Source organism: Manduca sexta, chromosome 17 (genome assembly GCF_014839805.1).
Source record: "Manduca sexta isolate Smith_Timp_Sample1 chromosome 17, JHU_Msex_v1.0, whole genome shotgun sequence".
Taxonomy (NCBI): Eukaryota; Metazoa; Arthropoda; class Insecta; order Lepidoptera; family Sphingidae; genus Manduca; species Manduca sexta.
The window spans coordinates 10367275-10388025 of record NC_051131.1 but is presented as its reverse complement, the minus strand read 5'-3'; the positions used below and the strand labels follow the sequence as shown (position 1 = coordinate 10388025).

The 20751-nt window shown below is 34.2% G+C and overlaps 1 protein-coding gene across 1 annotated transcript in view; it reads left to right on the top strand.

Moving 5' to 3' along the window:
- Positions 1–1899: 1899 nt before the first annotated feature.
- LOC115453778 (protein Tob1) overlaps positions 1900–20751 on the top strand; it is a 44952-nt gene continuing 26100 nt past the window's right edge. Inside the window, exon 1 of the mRNA XM_030182534.2 lies at positions 1900–2203. The gene's annotated coding sequence lies outside the window, so the exon portion shown is untranslated. The remainder of the gene's footprint in view (positions 2204–20751) is intronic.

The following is a 20751-nucleotide window of genomic DNA, read 5'->3' as shown; positions in this document are numbered from 1 at the left end:
ATTAGAAAATTTAAGAAAACTAAACGAAAATATTAATTTTGTACAACTGTCAATTGTTTGAAATAACTGTCAGCGATTGACAGAATGCGCGCTGCAAATTCATAGTTAAGACGGGACAACGGCTCTCGGGTCAGCTAGTGATATTTAGATTCTATATAAATTCCACATAGAGGGAAGCCAGCAGGAATCGGATTATATGGCTCCTTTGCCGCTGATGTAGGTATCTACTTCATGTTACCATTAGAGGTAAAACCAAACAATACATAAATAAAACGATAAACTATAATTTTAACAAGTTTTAAAAGAGTTTTTCCAACCGTAAACTACATAATACCAGTCGAAATGATTACGATTAGTCTACGGGTATTTTTTTCTTATCAATCTAACTCAATTTTATAAATTATAGAACTGATGCCTCAGTTCATGAGATGTATGATTTGTATTATTTATTCAAATCATGTAATTAATATACGTATAGTTATAAAAAAATCATTTACGTATAGCCTTTTTCAGACGGGCACGGCAAAAACACTGCACCTGATGGTAAGTGGAGTGAAGCCCAGAAGAATGTCGACTGACGAGAGATGATTACTCTACGGCAGCAAACACAATTATACCGGCCTGTTGGAACCGGATATACACAAGTACATTCTGGAACGCGACACACTTACGTGTACCACTATGGCGGGTTTTAACTCCTTGTGTACGGTGGTCGCTATCCAGATATAAAATATTATATGCTACCACCAGTAGTTTATTGAAGCATATAAAATTATTCCAATTCCTTATATCTACTATTGACAGTAAGTAGGACTTTAAAACTAGCATAATACAAGCTATTTCCACGCCCGACAGTGAAACAACAAACTAGTTATAATCAAGATGGTGAACCCTTCTTTTGGTACTTGGGTATCATATCACTTTGTACTTTGTACTCCATACACTTAGTAACTATTGCAAAGTACACAGTAGGTAGACATTTTCCAGTCGACTTATTAATTCTGTCCACATAATTGTGTGCGACGTAATTTTAAACCTTATCACCGTTTTTCCGCTTTAATTAGCTCTACATATGAAATTGTTTATACTACCGCTTTCCTTGACAATAGTCGACGTGGTTTTAACGTAGTACAAACTTACATCAGAGATATATTAGGGAGTAGGTAGAGAGTCGATAAATTAAGAAAATTAAAATCCAAAGACAAGAAAAATATTCTTTTATAATTGTATTTGATGGTATAATTATAAAATTATTATTTTCTTATGAAACAAGTCTAAATTAGGCTGTACGAACGAAACGTCCTTTGTTTAGTAAATGACAAATCTACTTAGGTTTTATCGACTACTTGCTACCTGAAACAAGGTGGGCTGAAAACTTTTTCAATTCACATTTCTACAAAACCTTATTGTCGTGGCGTCTAGGCAGTTTTTAATAATTATATTTTATATTACTTTTAAGTTTTTGTTTTAATTCCAGTAGGTCAGACATTACAATAGCGTTTCAAAAAGTCTGCTCCGAATTATAAACTTAGTCCATTAATTTTAATGACTATACTTTATACATAAAAATTAATGGAATCGATAAAAACTCGTCCCTACTTCGGGAGATTAGGACTACAGATGTTTTTCATAGTAATTGTGTGCTACGGATGTTCGTAGCGGGCTATGCGTTAGCATTCTCGATAGCAAGCTTGATGTACCTCGAAATGTACACTAATCTCATCTAGTTATGTCCTTAAACTTGTCAAGTGTATCAGCACGGCAGAGTGGGCAAGTGCAAGCCAGTCCCCGTGACCTACATCCGCCGACCCTCGCTCGGGAAGCTGCTAATTTCCACCATCGCGGGCCGTAGTCGACGTCACGGCGGGGGCAGGGAGGCACCTCGTCGGCTCGCCGGCTGCCGCTGCGATCAGTCCACCGCCCCACTCCGACTTGAAAGCACGCGCCACTCGCGAGCAGACAACGCGCACGATCGCGAACAACACAACTCAACACTCGCCGCCTGATTAAACTAATTAACAAGTGTTGCACCAATATTTTATAAGTGCAAAAACGGTGAAATTATATTTTTTAATTGTAAACTGTGATATCGAGTCGGGCGGGCGGAGGCTCGGGTGGGGCGCGTTCCGCTGACACAGTGGCTCAGTCAGCCGGCGGTCGCCGAGTGGCAAGCACCATCGATTTTCTCCATACGACTTACGAGGTACGTAACTGTCACGTGCTCGTATTTTCACTGCGGCTATTTCCACGCGCCGGTGTATTTTCAGTCGATCTGCTTAACGTTCAAGGCCGCGCTTGTTTGCGTTAGCGTTTACGTTACTATACGGTTTACGTTGATGTTTTCATCGATTGTTGTTTAGATCGTATGCGACGCATTATTGTTGTCTGTCACGTGTCCGTTCAGGAGTAGAACTAATCGTTTTCACACCACCGCGATCTTTGTCGCGTGCTCAGAATTGGTGATGCGATAACGTTAGAGCCAAGGTTGATGTGCTAACACTTAATTTTTTTCCTGGTGTAATATGTTAACAAATAACAAACATTGTGATCGAGTGTATTTGAGTGCGGTTAAATTGTTTATGAAGGTGACTTTAATGTCTCTGGTACATCAGATACAATGGGTGCAGTAATTTTTTGGCCAGGTGCATGTCTGTGGCTGGGTGATCATGACCTACAGAACGGCACTAAATCAAACGCGTGTGATACGCGTTCTGGCAATCTTTCAGACATACAGATTCATTCAGCGATCTACGCATGTTTGCGTTCATTACTACATTAAGTGGAACATTGGCTATTTGCAGTCTTCACATATTAATTTGTGCACTCAGTGCATGTTGTATTATTTGTATATTTATTAAATTAAACATCTTATTGTTGTGTTTACGAAAAGTATTAGGAAGCCTTATTAGATTGGAAAACAATCCTTCTATAAGGCTTTTAACAAAAAATGAATCAAACAAGATAAGTCTAAAATTAAGCAGAGACGATATTTAATCAACATTTTAAAAATAAATCTCAATAAGTTCTTTAACCTTTCCTCTATTCAAAAAACCTTTTTAACCTCCTACAACGTCTCAGAATAAAGCAACTTAAATAAATAGCCAACACTAAATCTTGCAGTTATCGATTTGCCCAACTGAAACCGTTATTGGATTCTTATCGGATTTATTTCGCGATTGCTATAGAACGTGATCGAATGGTTCGTCACAAAAACGTATATGAGACATAGTTTCTATGTAAATACGTTATGATAAAAACAAGTAACTTAAACGTAAACGTTATCGTTAAAGTAGGTATTTTAAGTCAAGAAAACCGGAGAAAGTGACTAACCTGTTAGAGAATAAAATTCAAATGGTTCTAGAATTGGTAACGTTCCATTTTCAAAATTTATATTTGTTTCTACGGTTGAATTACAAGTTATTACTTAAAATAGTTTAAAAAAAAATTTTTTTGTTAAATAATACAGAGTAAAAATATCTCATAGTAAAATAAAAGTCATTGCAGTGTCTAAAATTATCACAACATTATTTCAATTTCTTAAATGCTTTTTAGTATTTTTATTTTATTTTCCGTAATTCTTTATTACGAATATATACTTGATTACATGTTATTATTAAGCTTACTATAAAACATAACAATATTATAAAACAAAGTCGCGTCCGTTTTTCCTAATTAAACATGATAAACTCAAAAACTACTAAACGGATTTCGATGAAATATGGTTTAGAGATAGATTAATATCCTGGTAAGGACATAGGCCACTATAATCCAGGGAAAATATAGCGTGATTTTTATCTGGGAAAAACTCATACAGACGGGCGAAGCCGCGAGCAAAAGCGAGTGTATTATAATCAAAATCGTTTCCGGCATGTATCTCTATCACATAATTTCGAGAGAGACATGTTTAATTAATAAAAAAAAATGTAATACGGTAAAACACTTTTTAACGCGTAATTGAGCCTTTTTTTTATGGAAACTTACACATATTATGTATCCGGCGTAACGTTATAGGGTTGTCAAAATCATTGATGTGATAACTTTCTACGTGGTTTACAAGTATAATCCCGACCTAACAGTAGGGTTGTCACACCATCAAATGCTAACGAACATATTAATCCCATTTACATTCGATAAAGTTACTAATCACTACTCAACGCTATGCACGCACAACACGCAGATCTAGACCTTTTTCATGACAAACCCCGCCAAGTATATAATGTAAGTAAGCTGTTCCTAGATAGTTTATAATAAGTGCAAATAGTGTATGTATAGGTATTAAGTTTTTGATATTTATTTAATATTGAGTTAAGAAATAATGATATCCTTTGTTTTATAGAGTTTAAATTTGTTAAATTATATGTTTTAAATTTTTGTTAATGAGAATGTAAGTGTTTTGGTGTTAGTACTGTAAACTTACGTTGAATTTGTGATAAATAAATACATAAATAGTTATTACCAATCGCATGGTTTTGTTTCATAACGTAATTGACCAAACATTTATTAACAAAGGGTTGCTAGGTAACGTTATTTTGGACATTTTCCAATATTGCATAATCTTGGCGAGATTTTGGCATGAAGTAAATAATATTTCGAGTGGTTTAAATATGTAACTTACTTGATTGATGCACAGAACACGAACGATATATAGAGATTTTCAATAAGTTTGATAATATGACACTATTTTAAGCCAAACGTAATAAAAACTCACTTAGTAACTTAGAAATATAATTGGTTCCATAATAATAACTTAGACTAACAGAATGGTCAGATATAAATCGTCTGTTCGAGACAGGAAACGGAAGTAAGCACTTTCCATCAAGGTGAAAAAGTTTAAATTAATATCGGTTAAAGATTAGCAAACCTTGAACAACAATTTGTTAACAGCAATATTTATGCTTGTTTACGATTTTTGTGTAGTCGCGTCATCGAGGGTCTGGGTTTGATTCTTACTTAGGGCAATAAAGGGGTTTCAATATTTTACTCGATTGTCAATCGAGTACCCAAATGAGAAATTCCCTTACCTCACCTCAGTCCTCCCGTGACTGCAGGCTGTAGTATTCGAAACGTAAGGAGAAAATTATAATAAAACCGCGATAAAATCCGAAAAATTGTTTCATTTCAAAATGTAAACATTTTCTCGATTCGGAAATCTCGCGTGTGAAATACAAAAAGTTTATAGTTATTTTGCACCAACTAGTGTAGGTTTTGTAGAATTTATGCATTCAGAATTTTCGAGTGAACATTTATATTCTCGTATTAATTAGTCACGCGATGATATTGTGCTTGTTAATGTTAAATGACGTGTTTTAAAACTGTAACTAGACGTTTGATTTGATAGTTATTCATATCTATACATATTATAAACAAAATCCCCCTTTCTGTCTGTATGTAATCGATTTTTTCAAAATCTACCGAACGGATTAACGTATTTTAAATAGATCCAACCATCAGACAAGATTCTCACCTTATACTAATATAATATTGTAATATATAACGGGGAACTCCCGTCTTAACACCAACTATACCAAGAAACATAAAGCCGGGAATTTACCCATCAATGTATTCATAGACAACTCATTACCTACTAAACCATTTTTAATTTTATCCGTGGTGCTTTATAACTAGCTTGCTATGGAAGGAAGTGGACAATAGATGTTTCCAACTCCTCCCTATCTTTCTGTTTGATTAACTTCGTTGCGGGATAATGACAAATTAGTTTTCCCTGAGACTCGCCGAGCTTCACTGCTCGGTGTCATAAAATGCACGCCACTGCTGATCCTGGCTTACAGGGGTTGTAGTGGTGGGTTTGAGGGTGAGAAAGTCTACTGAACCATTATTTTGTGATATAAATAACGGAAACTGCTCCTAACATACATATAGCAAAAAACATTAAGGCGAGAATTGAACGGTCGATGTCTTCATAAACGACTCATTACCTACTGGACCATGGCTAAGAGAATCAAGTGATGAAGTGTCTATATATCCCATTCCTGTCGACTTCCGTTTATGTTGAAATAATGTAGAATCTAATTATCATTAGAACGATATCCCGCATTCATTTTGCCAAAAATTCTGTCTATAGTAGAGGATGCCCGTGCCCATCAGCGGGACAGTATATAATACAGAGCTGATGATGATTATAAGTTCTGTCGGATTTCCTTTCATTAATTTTGACCTCTCCCCACTGCTAGATTCGCTTCCATATCATCACTTGTACGACTTAATTTGAGTAAACCGTCTCCGGTAACTTAAATGTAAGTTACAACTTACAACACTGAAGTGCTTACGTTAATGTTGTTTTAGATCGCTTTTACAACGGCCCCTGGGCGAATTGAGCGAACGATTATGGCGCTTTGTTTAAGCGGAACTGTTATGTAGAGCATTCAACATATAAGGCAGTCTTGTTTAGTGTATAAAGAACATCTTTACATAAATATATAAGTATACAAAAGTATGATATGTGAATATAGAAACTAAGCTGCTATATTGATGTTTGATAGGAAAGATCGTTGTTTACTTTGAATCTTAAAACAAAACACTCTATGTTTAAATTTGTATATCATAAAAAACCGCATAAAAATGAACCCATTCCTTTAGGAGCTACGATGCCACAGACCTATACATATACACATATATACATATGTTTATATGTATCGGTTTGTGGCATATCTTAAATTTACATTACCCTCTTTTTCAGTCGGGGATTAATAAAAATACTTTCAACGGATATTGAATTGGAATTTATACCGAGCGAATAAAACTATAAATAAACGTAAAATGTTCTAACATCGTGTTTTGTTTTTATACTAGGCGCTTAGTAGAACTTATCGAGAGGTTATCGATAAATGCATAAAGGCTGTTACTAATAGATAAGATTATACTAACAACTATATTGGCAATTCCAAAAATTATATCAAACAGTTCAACGTGAAATTAATTACAATAACTTTACAACATGATTTTTATATTTAAATATGTAATCTCTACATCAATACACGCCTTTCTACATAATTTGAACAAAGATGAGGCCAAAAGGCCAACGCACATTAACTAATAAATTGTATGCGTATTAATGCCAAGGTAACGTCGGCGTCACGACGCCTGGCCGCATCGGACCGGCGACTCCGCCAAAACATCGATATTATCTGTAACTGAACATTATAAAACAATTATGTATACGTACTATAGATAATTTACTGAATATAATTTGTTTTGGATATGTATGGCGAGATGGGTGGTTAACGTTTCGAGCTATATTCAGTACGTAATTATTTTCGATATAATTCTTAATGGCCAGTATCATTTGGTATAACTACCGAATTTCTAGCAAAGAATTTAGGGTGAAATTTTATTACTTAGACCCTCATGTTTTCAATGTTTTATACTGAAACGTCCACGTCAATTGCTACGTAAGCAACAGCAAAACAATGTTAACAATTCGATTACCATAATAAAGAAAATGAGTCTATTGTTACGCATAATGCATTTTATTTAAGGCCGGCCTTACAGTTCCTTCAGAGATTTGCAACGGCTTTGTTGGCGAAGAACCTTTGCGTTTGATGGCTTGGGCCATGAATGTGGACCGAAATCTACATAACGATGTCGTTAGAGCCGGCAGAGAGAAAAATATGTCGCCTCAAACTGTTGGACCCACGTCATTACACTTCGTTGATAATCTCCACGTATACTTACATAAAAGGCGACACCTATGCTCAAAAAGTAATAAGTTTCTTATCTGAAGCTATAAGGCAAAAACTTCTTAAACGCACACTCATTATTTTTAAAAACCGGGAATCGAACACGTACTCATGCCGTTACTAGTCCTACCTACACTAGTCTATCTGATCTCCCAATGCGTCTGATAAATTTCTATCGAACGCAATTTACCAGACGCGTTAAATTTTAATATTCAACACTTATGCCTAATACGAATGAAAATTGAGTCTAAAGGCTGCGGTCTAATGGCTGTGTAAAAAATTTCAAACTCCAACATCAAAGAAATAACTTTAGCGTAACTGTTTTGATAATAAATCTTTTTTATAGCCTCTGCTACACTTAAATAACCTTGAATAGACAGATTAACCCGCGCGATGACACTCAATTTTCTATGACAGTTCGGTACAATGCTGGCCTAATTTATACCACCTTCACTTTTACCTTGCTTCGTCACGCAATCACGTTAAGGCCTTTTCCTTGTACATTATATTTTCCTTTTTAAAACACTTGCTCAACCTACGAAGCGCCTATACGGGCCTAGTAAATTACTATAATTGACCTATTACGTCAAATTCGACTTGAAATGGTAACCTTTTAGGGAAATTACCAAATAAGTAACATCGGTATTTTCGGTGATGGTCAAACGAATTGTTTTTTGATTATTACGAAATATTACGTGACCATAATACCATTGTTGGAGTTGAAAAGTACACGTTCGATACAGCGATAAACACGCAATAGGACTATTTGTTCAATGAAATTATGTTGGTATTTTTATCGGGCTGACATTAACCGTGCCGAGATTTGGGCACCGATGCTGGTTCGAAATTGGTGAAAGAACTAATGAACCGTAAGGAGTAAAACAAATGAAGTTAGATTTTTCAGCTCAGTGCGCTGTTGACGTATGCTGTGTCCTTATTTTTTATTAACCCTTGAAGCATCTGAATGTTTGCCGGCAAACATGACAGCTTGGTTAAGGTCCTACGGGCGCCATTTTTATCTTAAGCGCTTGTGGTATTAAGTCGTTTAGTTACTGTGAATTTTTAGGTGTTATAAAACTGGTAATGCCCGTGGCATTGCCCGTGTATTATAGAGCTTCTGTGTGTAAACGAGATGAGAAGCAGACCTAATAAAGTTATAAACAAATGTACATAACGTCTCGCCTAACAAAGTAAATGTAAAGCACAAGACTTCGCTAAATTCACGTACAGCACAACCCAGCCGAATATTAATAGCCCAAAACTAAACTAGACTGAATTACGAATATTGGACCAAATTAACATCATTTACTTAGGCGACTATTAATATCTTGAGAAGAGGGAGCCAACTCAACAATGCCGTGGAGACAAATGCCAAATTCAGATAGAAGTTATGACGTAACTTTCTGTAACATGTTTATTATAAAATCCGTGGAAACTTTTCTGTCATTTTTTCGTGAATGGGGCATGACGGGTACATTATTTGTTTTTGCTGATTTTAAAATCTCGACAAGTGTTGCTAATGAGTGAATGTGGAGTCAGTATGCGTGAAGAAATAGAAGTAATGATTTTAAATCTTAAATGGGGAACGAAATTTTATGTAAAAAAAAGTAATTATAATAATGTCAGCCCTGTATTATAATATGCTGTACCACTGCCGGTCACGGGCCTTCTCTACTAAGAGGGTTTAGGTGTTGTGTGGGTTGGCAAACTTCACATACCCTCGAAATTCTTATGAAGAACTTCTCAGGTATGCAAGTTTCCTCACGTTGTTTTCCTTCACCGTTAAGGCAAATAATTCATTTGATTAGTAAGTGTGTACAATAATATTTAATAAAAACAATTTATTCATTAAAAAGTATAGATCCTAACACTAAACATAATAGCAAATATACTCTAACAAATAAAAAAAGCTTTGTCTCAATTAGGACTTAAGACACGTCATTACATTATATTTTTTACTATATTTTATAAGCAATAAGCATTTTATTTACTCATGAGAAACAACCGAACAAAATAATACCTCAACAGAGAACTGAACCCAATACCCATTGTTTGCTTCAATCCCTGTTGCACACGACGTAAACAATTGAAGCCATACAAACAAATTTGCGTAAAACGTGCGTGTGACGTAAATCGAACAATGTCTTTCATGACAATTATATTTAACTTGAATATTAACCGTAGTAACTGAATAGAATAAATAATATAAAGCCAAGGGCAATAGAAGTCAAAGTAAACAACGTGTTTAACAATAAGGGGATCATTTGAATGGTTTACGACTCGAGTGCACAATTTAGAACATACTGAATATCTGAGACGTGACAGACGCTCAGTTTGTTACCGAGAGACAGTATTAGAAACTTAAGAGTTGCTTCAGCTACTTCTCCAACTGTCAGTGTGACGGTAACGTTTTTCTCCAGCAATTTGACAGTGTTTCCCGTCGCCTAAACGTATTATTATTCATATAAACCGTCTATGGCTTTTTGAATATACAATCTTATTTACAACAACTTTCCAAGCTAAATAATTCAGCTCGTAAAAAGACAGAAAAACGTATAAACCTTTCGGAATGGGCACAGTTCGATCCACGCAATCGCCAATCGGCATATCTTCGCTCGTTTATTGTAAAAAAACCTTTTATATTTCCAGAGTTTCGCCTTAAAAGGTTTCGAACTGAGCCGTAAATCAACACGGCAACTCTACAAAGCATTTACTTACATTTCAAATAACGTGACTTACCTGTAAAATGTATTTTATGTACCCATTTGCATGGCAGTGTGTGAAAATGTGTATTTAATAGATTTTATCGTAAATCCTTGCGCCTGATCTCTCCGATCTCGTGATGCATAGTATCATTTTCATGAAGGATCATTTATGCACGTTATTATCTAAAGGCATGGTAACGAATATAAATTAAGGAGATTGAAATATATTAAAAATACTTATCAGCTTAAATACAAAAGTGTAGTACATAGTACAGATATTGATTAAATTTGTAGTACATTTAGATATACCTACTGACTCATACTGAAGTGCGACTAGAGAGATAAAAGCGAAGAATTTGATTTACTTTAAATACGAGCATTTGGCTATTGATTTCGAAGTCATTTCAAAGTTGATACACATGACCAAGTTTGAAAAAAATTCGCAATACAATATAAAGAATCCAAAAAGTCCACACAACGTTAACACAAAGTGAGAATTTCAAGATACCTCCCCCATAATGCACGCAAGCGATATTAGTACGTTGATATGAACGTCAAACAAAGGCATTTCGCTCCAGCAGGCTTAGACGTTTGTAATAAAATTTACATAATTTACACTGTTACTGGCTTACGCGGCTTCATTAAACTTGCTCCGTAGGCATGTGTTATCTTTTATACGCGTATTTTATGGGTTTTATCCAGAAAGATGGGACGAGCGTCCTTTATTACTTGTTTTGGTCCGCGGTTATAATATTGCTGTATTCTATCTAATCCAACATATCATTAATGTTATGTTATTTTCCATATCTTTTTAACATTAGTCATAAAACTCTTCCCTTTTTTAATATTGAACTCTTATGTTTGATTTCCTTTCTTTGCCATCAAACGAAAATCGAACTTATTCAAACTTGCATAAGGTTATTAACGTTATCTACAGTCAGTATAAGTTTGAGTCATATTTTTTTTTACGTCAAACCATTTAATATGATCTCGACAAACACGATAATATTAAGTAACTCTCATGACACATTCTTAAACTACGTCATTGATATAAAACAAGAAATCCACAGAACAACTTAAATGTTAATACAGTACTAAATTAATAAAACCGAAACACCTCAATTTTAAGCGAGTCTATAACTATAAAATAACGGCAATTAACATAAAGTCGATTAGTAATATAAACATTCTAGTAAAGGTGATCTAGATCGTATATTAAAATTGTGTAACATTAACGCGCACGTTTTCGCATACAAATAATAAATTAATCAGGCGTGACATATAGATTTGCATAACACTAGTCAAACAGACCGACCTTCTATTAATAGGCATCTTTGTGGAAAACACGCATTGTGCATCACGTAACATCTTTATCTCACGACTGCCTACTTAGGGCAAATAGAAGATACAGATTGTCCATATTTAGGTTATCTTATATGAAATCAGCTGACAAAACATGCCCTAGTTGAGGAATTTTGGGAATATTTCACAGTTATAAATCTTGGTTTTCTTCGAGCAAGTGTACTTCTTTGACAGCCCTATTTATCACCTGACCGTTTTAAATATACAGTGCTCAAAATACTGTTACAAGAGTAAAAAGAAATACGTCAATATTGAGTCAGGGAAATGGACTCTGTCCAAGAGCTTCATTCATAATAATATAAAGGTAGATATTGAAACTACGAACGCATCATTTACATACCTCAGATTCTTTCTAATCTTCCGAATATAAAAAACTACACTATTGACTATTCAAGTAAAGTAGATGGAACATCTACTTCCTTGTTGATACGTGGGTAATGAAATTCCGTGATGTTTTCTTAATATTTATTAATAAACAATTCCCATTCCATATCTATAAAGACTGTAATATCTATTTATTTAAATCACCCATTGCATTAGTGATATTGCTTGCTTTTCTTCTTCGTTTTATCCAACCACTGCATTTAATTTTGCGCTTTTTGATTACTTCTGGAACTAATTCAGTTCACTGCTTATATTCTAGTTCGCGATTGCTATAGTTCCACGTTGTATTTATGTCTTATTAAAGTCATTGCACTGGATTTCTGACATAATCAGGTATAATTAATTAGCCCTTTGGATTCTTTAGTAAATTTTTTGCCTGGAATATTTGTCTCAATATAGAAATTGCTAGCGTAACCCATTATTTTTGTAACTAAACTAGAAGCCGAAAGTAAGAGCACTACATTTAGGTCATCGTTCATGTTTTATGCCAAAAATACGAACCGCCTCTACTTTGTCTCTGTTTTAGCTGGCATTCATTCAAAATTCCAAACAATATTTAGGTAAAATGCGGGCTTCCGCTAATATTTTATGCAAAAGCCAAATTTCAATATTTCATATGTGTTCATATTATTTTTACCTATATTATTTTGTAAATTTTAGAATATATGATTTCATGTGACAGCTGTCAAAGTAACGTACCTATCTGATATTACGATCATATTAAAATATAATCTTAGTATCGATATATATTATTTACATATCGATACTAAGATTATAAATTTATTTATTTAATTTTAAATTAAGACATATATATTTATCGATTGAAAACATGTTTAGGTTTAGTACCTCGCTAATAATATAAAAAAAAATAACTAACACAAATATGTCGTATGTTTTAATTCGTTTGAAGGTGTTTTAAATTTATATCCTTTTTTTCGATACATTTTGTTTGCAAAATCAATAACTTATATTGGCTAGTAAAAAAAGTTAATATTACTGCAGTTGCAGTAGAAGAATGGTATTTTTCCGCGAACTTCCTATGATACTAAAGTTATCAGTTATTATTTTAAGACATTCTACCGACCAAAAATAAAAACATAGGCGTCATTACAACAACAGCTGTCACAGGGCTCATTCTAAACTTACAAAGTATAAATACAAGTTATGATAGCAAAATCAAAAACATGTTTGTGATTATCATCTGATTTTTATCTAATAATTTATGATTGTGATGGTATCAATTAAATTATTTAAGCATAACAATTCATGATAGCATCAAAGAAGTAAATAAATGTCGCTAATGTCCTACAAAAATAGTGGTTAAAACTAATTCAGATCTACATTTGTAGAGGACTTGTAATAGTAGGATTCCGTCTTAACTTTCCTGTTGTAAAGTTCCCCGTATAATAAAGCCAGACACAAAAGTATATATTTATCCCGATGATGGGTTTGCTAGTGGTAGGATATACATCCGCTCGAATAGTGACCACCGTACACAAAGTGTTAAAACCCGCCATAGTCGCCCACGTAAGTGTGTCGCGTTCTTGTATCAGCCTGTGTATTACCAGTTCCAACAGGCCGGAATAATTATGTCGAATTTAGAGGGCTAATTTTCTCATGAGTCAACATTCTATTGGACATCTCCACTTACCATCAGTGGGGTCACTTTGTCAAGCTCTTACAAAAAAAACTAAACTTAAAAATTAAATAATATTGGCTTTGACCCTGACGCGGTACTACACTAATATGCATAGTATCCATCTCTATCGTAATAGTAAGTTGAAGCAAGAAATTTCCGCTTTAAAGCCGTTTATTGGTCACGCGATCTTTACACAAACCGTGTTACGTGTTTGATAGCAATTTAAATAGTCTTGTATCGCACCTAGACTCGCTAATTTCGTAAACATTGACGTCAATGCTCTATCAAAGAGTCCGTTTTCCAGATCATTTGGTGTTTAAAGCCGATTGCTAATGACTATTGAGACAGATGGTGTCGCACAAACACCGGCCGAGTGTGACGTTTGCAATAGTTCTGTGCAAGCAATAAATTTGCAGCGGAAATCTATATAGGTATATACTGCCGTAGGCGCAAAAGCGGTATGTTAGGGAAACCTTATTTCGAGATAATTGAAGTTTTATAAATATAGTTTTATAGTTTTGTATGTAAAGCTGAGATAGAGAAACTCTTAAGTTTTTTTTTAACAAGTTCTAAACAAGATACCGTTATTTAGGTAAGTTCATTGGTGGGTATTTCTTTAAGCTATCTGACGACATAAAGATCCAGATTTTGTTTTTTTTTTATATACCACTTTTGAGCTTAGCGTGGCATTATATATCTAAGAGCTATATTCTGTACTTGTACCAGTGGCAAAAGATCCGTTTAAATCGATTTCTGCCGGCTTTCCTTTAAATATGCAAGCAAATTATATTAATAATAAATAAATACTTCATATTTAAAGCATAGTGGGCAAGAAATTTATTATAATTAGACGTAGATACGCAAACAGTATTTAGCACATAAAACAACACTTTTGAAATAGTGAAGATTTAAGTTTTAATCGTATTTTTGCTCATTGATATTCTATTTTATATTTTCTTAATAAAAAGTTCAAATTAACATATTTTGACTAAGATGTTTTTACTAATGGAAAATATAGACCTTATAGACTAGAACTAATTGGTATACTCGGCTCATTTTCGACCATACTGTAGGTTGGATCCTTTTTGCGTATCATGGGTTACAGACAATTTCACACTCCGCCACTGTTAACAATATAAAGGCGAGTGAGCATTTGCATACATTTGTTACACTTAGAATCATGTTGCGCTTTATCTAATTAAACAGTTGCATCATAGCCGGTATAATTAAAGTGTACACATGGTGAAAAAAAATAATATACAATGTACTGTGTAAAGATGCACACGTTCTGTAACTGCTAATTTAAATCGTAAAAACGAACAGATAAGATTTATTTTATGTGCTACAAACACCTCTGTATTATACCCGTACTATTTAACCTTTACGTTACATTGTACCTAGTACTGTATATGAGTATGTTGTTGTGAACAATCGTAGTACAAGGATTTCTTTATTTAGTAGTCGAGTAGTAAATAATCGTGTAAATTCAAAGTATATTCTCCATAACAAAGTATTTTACGTAATTCACAAGTATTTCAATAGTAAAATGATTGAATCGCTTAACACTTATGATTTGGAGCGCTGTTTATCTGAGCCTATGGGCGCGTTATGTCAATATTGCTTTCAACAAACAGCTGAGGTAATTTTTGAAATTTTAGATTAAATTCAATTTGTATTTCGAAACTTTTTTATTTATTTAGTTCGCTTTGACGACAGCTGAGTGGCTAATAACGAGTTTTATTAAGTTTAATACGAATTACGTAAAATAATCGAAATGCTTTTAAGTAGAAAAGGTTTTATAGCGCAAGGTCTGAGATAAAGGAAGGATAATCTTCATAAAGTGCGATGGAGTCGTAATTTCGAGGTTGCCTAGTGAGTTGACCTTGTCGTCTGGGAGCAAGGAACTCGTTAACTCGTAGGAGAGCTGGGCAGCGCCGGTTGCAGCGGCACGTAGCCAGCTGCCATGAGGATATTGAATGATGAGCTCGCGACCGGCCTTAATGCATCCGCTACGTCAATTCGCTCTATTTGCATGCCTACGTGATGCTGATTTTTGTCTTTTTTTTTATTTTGTGTTCTTTTTGAGTCATTTAGATTGGAACAAAGGTTGTTTATGTCCAATAATTATTTAAGTAATTTATAAATTATATTTTTAGCTCTGAATAAAAGTTGATCCATACTGATTAAATATACTGATCTCCAATTAATAAAATCAAATTCCAACTAGACTTACAAAAAGCATTCAATACTTTTATACAAACTAAAATCTAACCACCAAAAAGGTTAAGAATATTTGTATTGGCACTGAAACTCGTCCTATAAAACTGTTTCTTTAGATGGGTAAAACAAACATTTTTACAGACGCTATCTATCGAAATCCTGTCGTTTGTCTGGCCAAAAGTAGATCACGGCGAAACGTGGCTGATATGTCTAAGTATTTATTTATTTAATCTTATCTTACTAACGTGTGCCACCATTACGTTAAGGAAATACTCTTTAGAGACGTAAAATCTATTGTATATAAAAAAAAATATATATATATATATATTATTTTATTAAATTAGCGTTCGAAATTCAAACATGTATTTGAGATACATTTTTGGTATAAAAATCTGTAGTCAGGAATTCTAACCCGTTGAATCAACAAATCACAGTTTAATTAAGGATGATGGACTCCATTATCTCGTATGAAAGAATCATATAATTTTATACTAGCGACCTTTGTGCCGACGCGAAACCGTCCCCAACATTAATTAACGAAATGGCAGTTTTAATAAATTAATCAAAAGTTAGTCCCAACCCCACAAAGGCACTATTGACTTGCAAATGAATAGAAATGTGGACATGTTACTTTGGATTTACGAGTCCTGTGTTACGATTGTGAATTAAATTAACACCCGTTATGTGTTCTTACATCGTATGTCGTGTATGTCATAATTGAGCTAAGTTTGTTCCGATGAAGGTTATTGGTAAGTGCCTGGTAACAAGTGAGTGATATTGACCCTAACTTGGTGCGTCTTTTGAATATTTATTACGACTTCTATACTGAAGAAGTGCTACAAAATACACGATTAAAAGAAAATATTTATATAAGTTTCCGTTTATTTCGTAAATTTCCGTAGTCGTTGTGATGTGGGACTAAACTTCTTATAATGTATTTAATTTTAAACGACATTTTATTTCTATATTTAATTTCGGCTAAAATAATTTGGAACAGTAAAAGGCCCAGTTTCTCAATAAATAGCATCGTAAATCTACGTTCACTTATTCAGTTGACCTAGCAATATTTTGTCACTTTTATCTTTCCTTTCCTCGCAGCGTGCCCGCATTTACATTACTTTTTCTCTCTGGCGTTGTTTTTCAAACAGTTTCGGACACTTTGTGTGTACCCAACCCGTCGCGTCGTACCTTGTTTACAAACGCAATAAATATTTAAAAAACTCGAATTATGCAATGTAGGTCTTTTCTTGTTGTTGTGCACCTTGCCTTTCCGGTGGACTAGACACGTCACGGCTGCGGCTACGGTAGAAAAAACAGCCCTCATAACGACAAAGTTATTCAAGTCACAGACTCCTTCAAATCAAGAAATAGTTTGTGACTACTGGTTATATTTAAAATGTTTGCCTTTGTAGCCACAATTGTTTCGATATTTTTGAATTTAGAACATTATTATGTTTTCGAATATTATTCAAAAATCGAATAAAAGCAACTGTAATCGTTGGCGGAGCGATTCATAAAAATGGCCAGTGTGATCGAACAGATTTTTTAAATGTAACTATGAGGTGTCACGCATGGGTGATGAGCGTGCGTGATGCCAACCATTCGCAATGAATGGGTCCCGTGACATTGGTCTTGCACGTGCTACCTGCTTACATCACGGCCAGCAAGTATTTTTTGTGCACGTTTTTTCGAGTTTTAAATAAAGAAGTAAATTTAATAATACACAGTTTTTGTCACGGCAGTTAGATATAACGGTTTTGAATTAGTTTTTTTGTAAAAAAGTTAATAAAAGGTTAGTGGTAGTGTCGTTTTTTTCTGTTTTTAAATGAATATAGTTATTTGATAATGAAATTTAAGTTCCTATAATATATTTAACTCTATAAAAATAATACCTAATATTGTTGAATGCCTTAACATTTGCTTAGCGAAATGCAAATTACGTTTTTTTAGCAAACAAAACACATTTCGCATTTCATTATAGTGGCGGTTCAAATCAATGTTGACCTTACGTCGACCTCAGTGCAAACCTAAGGTCGGGACACACTACTCATAACTACTTTTATTTTGCAATATACGATGGCCCTGCTAATAACGAGGAAGTTTTTTAGACATCTGTCATTTTTTATATTTTATTACAAAAAATATTTTTTTGTAAAAAAACCGCCTAGCTCATTTTTCATTCGCGTTCGAATCCATCGGGAATCGCAATTAATCATCTTTTTAAATAAAGAACATGTAGTAACTAGCTCGCGAGTTAGCCTTGTCACGTCGCGTGGCTATGTGCGATGCAAGCCATCTGTCTTGCCACAATGCAGCGACCTTGCCAATGTCACGGACAGCTATTGTGCTAAATGGAGCCTGGCTAAATCAAAATTCATGGGCATAATTTATCAAAATACCATTTACTTCTAAACGTCTCATTACATTTACCGCTGGCTTGTATAACAAACTAGGAATTGTATTAATCTAGATTCAAATATGAACTGGACTGCGCTAAAAGTTATCAAAAATAATTGGTGCTCACCTATTTTTTGTTAGATATGACTAATGGTTTTATGGTATGGCCGCCGTTATTTGCAATACTTCAGTTGTATGCACGAATATTAATAATTTAAATTCGGAATTCGTCAGCGCAACCGAAAACGAAAGTGAAGCGGCTTATAAAATTATCTTATATCTAGAAGTTGCTTCTGTCACGTACCGTGTCTTCGTGTCTGACTGCGCGCAAATGGCCTTGCCAATGTCACGGACGGTGGCCATTGTCTGTTCATGCGAAATGAACCTTATCGCAAACGCTTCATCGTTGCCTCTACACGTTTTTCATAGTTATTCCTTTGATGAGACTTGATTTTTTTCTCTGGTTGGCCTATTAACCTACTTTTATTTGGTCGGGAGAACCGCTCCATCAATTGAAAGGTGCGGCATTCCTTTTATGCGAATGGAATTGTGTGCCGTAATGGGGCAGAATATTATGTCATTATCAATAACTGTTCATATTTATTGCTTTCTCCGAGCACTCAGTACGATAAATTGAGTGAACCCGTGAAATATTTATATAATGTGCGTTGATTTTGAAGAGATAAAGCAAATATTTCGTATTATTTTTAACGTTTTCTATCTATTAATGTATTATGAATTTAAAGCTATATAATAGACACGTGTAAAACATTATTTTAAATACAAAACAGTATTATATAATTTTCTAATAAATTTCCTGAGAACATCTTAACCTCGATGTAAATTGCCAAACCTATTATTTAAATGTAGAAAAAATATGGACGTTCTTCCGCTTCTACATTAATTGAGAAACTATTCTAGTTATAAGCTATAAATAGTAAGTTCTCCGTAGTACAGGAGGCCCGGGCCCAGCTGGGACTGTATAGGTACATGTAATACAAGGCCGATAATATTATATATACTTAGTTACGACTGGAATTTACATAATAACATCTATCAAATTTCGAAGTCAAGAAACCGTTCATTTTTATTATCTTCAACAATTTTTCATTGCCTTGGTGGTATAGTTGTATTGCGTGCTAAGTATTTGCGTCTGAAATGTCGTGTTTTGATCCCGGGTGGGGCAAAGTGATATTGAGTTTTCCACTAAATATCAGCCCGGGGCATATGCCATCATAAGACAAAACCCATAGCCGAAAAGTGGGTGTCCTGCTTTCACCTCTGTCTACCCCATCTAGTATAAAGGTGTGATGTGTTTGTGAAATTCCTTGACAGACACGTAAAGTACCGCTTGATGTTCCACTTATTGAACAAAGCACAAAATATATTTAAACATGCATCTAAATGGCAGTTAATGGCACAGTAAGAAGTTCAAAAAGGCATTCGGCGATGAATAAAAAAAAATGTCGCTCAATGGTCACAAATAGTACCTAAGTAATATTTTATAGAGTGCTTCCTGTGCTTAGACAAAGCAAGATTTATCTATACATTTTTACATACATAGTACATGTTTCAGCAAATTGGGTTATCGGCTTTAGTAAAGTTTTGGCACGTTCCGAATCAGGTTTAATCTACGCCTGCACAGTATTATAGATTAACCTTGGGTTTACGTTATGTCATCATGATAAAGTTTGGCTTGTGTTCCAACCCACTTATGCGTCTATCTATGTATATATAAAAGTGATGTGTTGTTACTAATAATAATAAAATCTCTGTTAGTAAGAATATCGACCGAAAAATAATTTGGTAGATTTTTTACCAGGTTATAAACATCTTTAAAAATTAAAATACAGTTAGTCATGTTAGTATTGGACGAGACTCGAATCCTGGATCATGATTGAAATAATAACGAACTAATATGAGATTTAGAGCGGTTTGATGTTATATATTATACTAGCTTTTGTTTGCAGCTCCAAATGCGTGAAAACGTTTTTCGGGGATAAATATTTTTCCAGGATCAAAAGTAGCCTTTCAGAAGTAATGTGGCTTTTTATTGGTGAAAGAAAAATCAAAATTGGTTTAGTAGTTCCTGAGATTAGTGCGTTCAAACAAACAGATAAAGAAACTCTTTAGCTTTATATAATAATATAAATATAAAAAAAAAATCGTCACAACTTAAACTCAAAGATGAGTTTTAAAATAAAACAAGCAACCAATTACAAAACAGCATAAAAAAAAATTAAAAGCACGAAGGATTTAAATCAACATCAACTTGCATCATCAGGAGACACAATAACACAGTATCCCGTTAACCTACATTCGCCCCATTCAGGAACGGGGAAGGGGT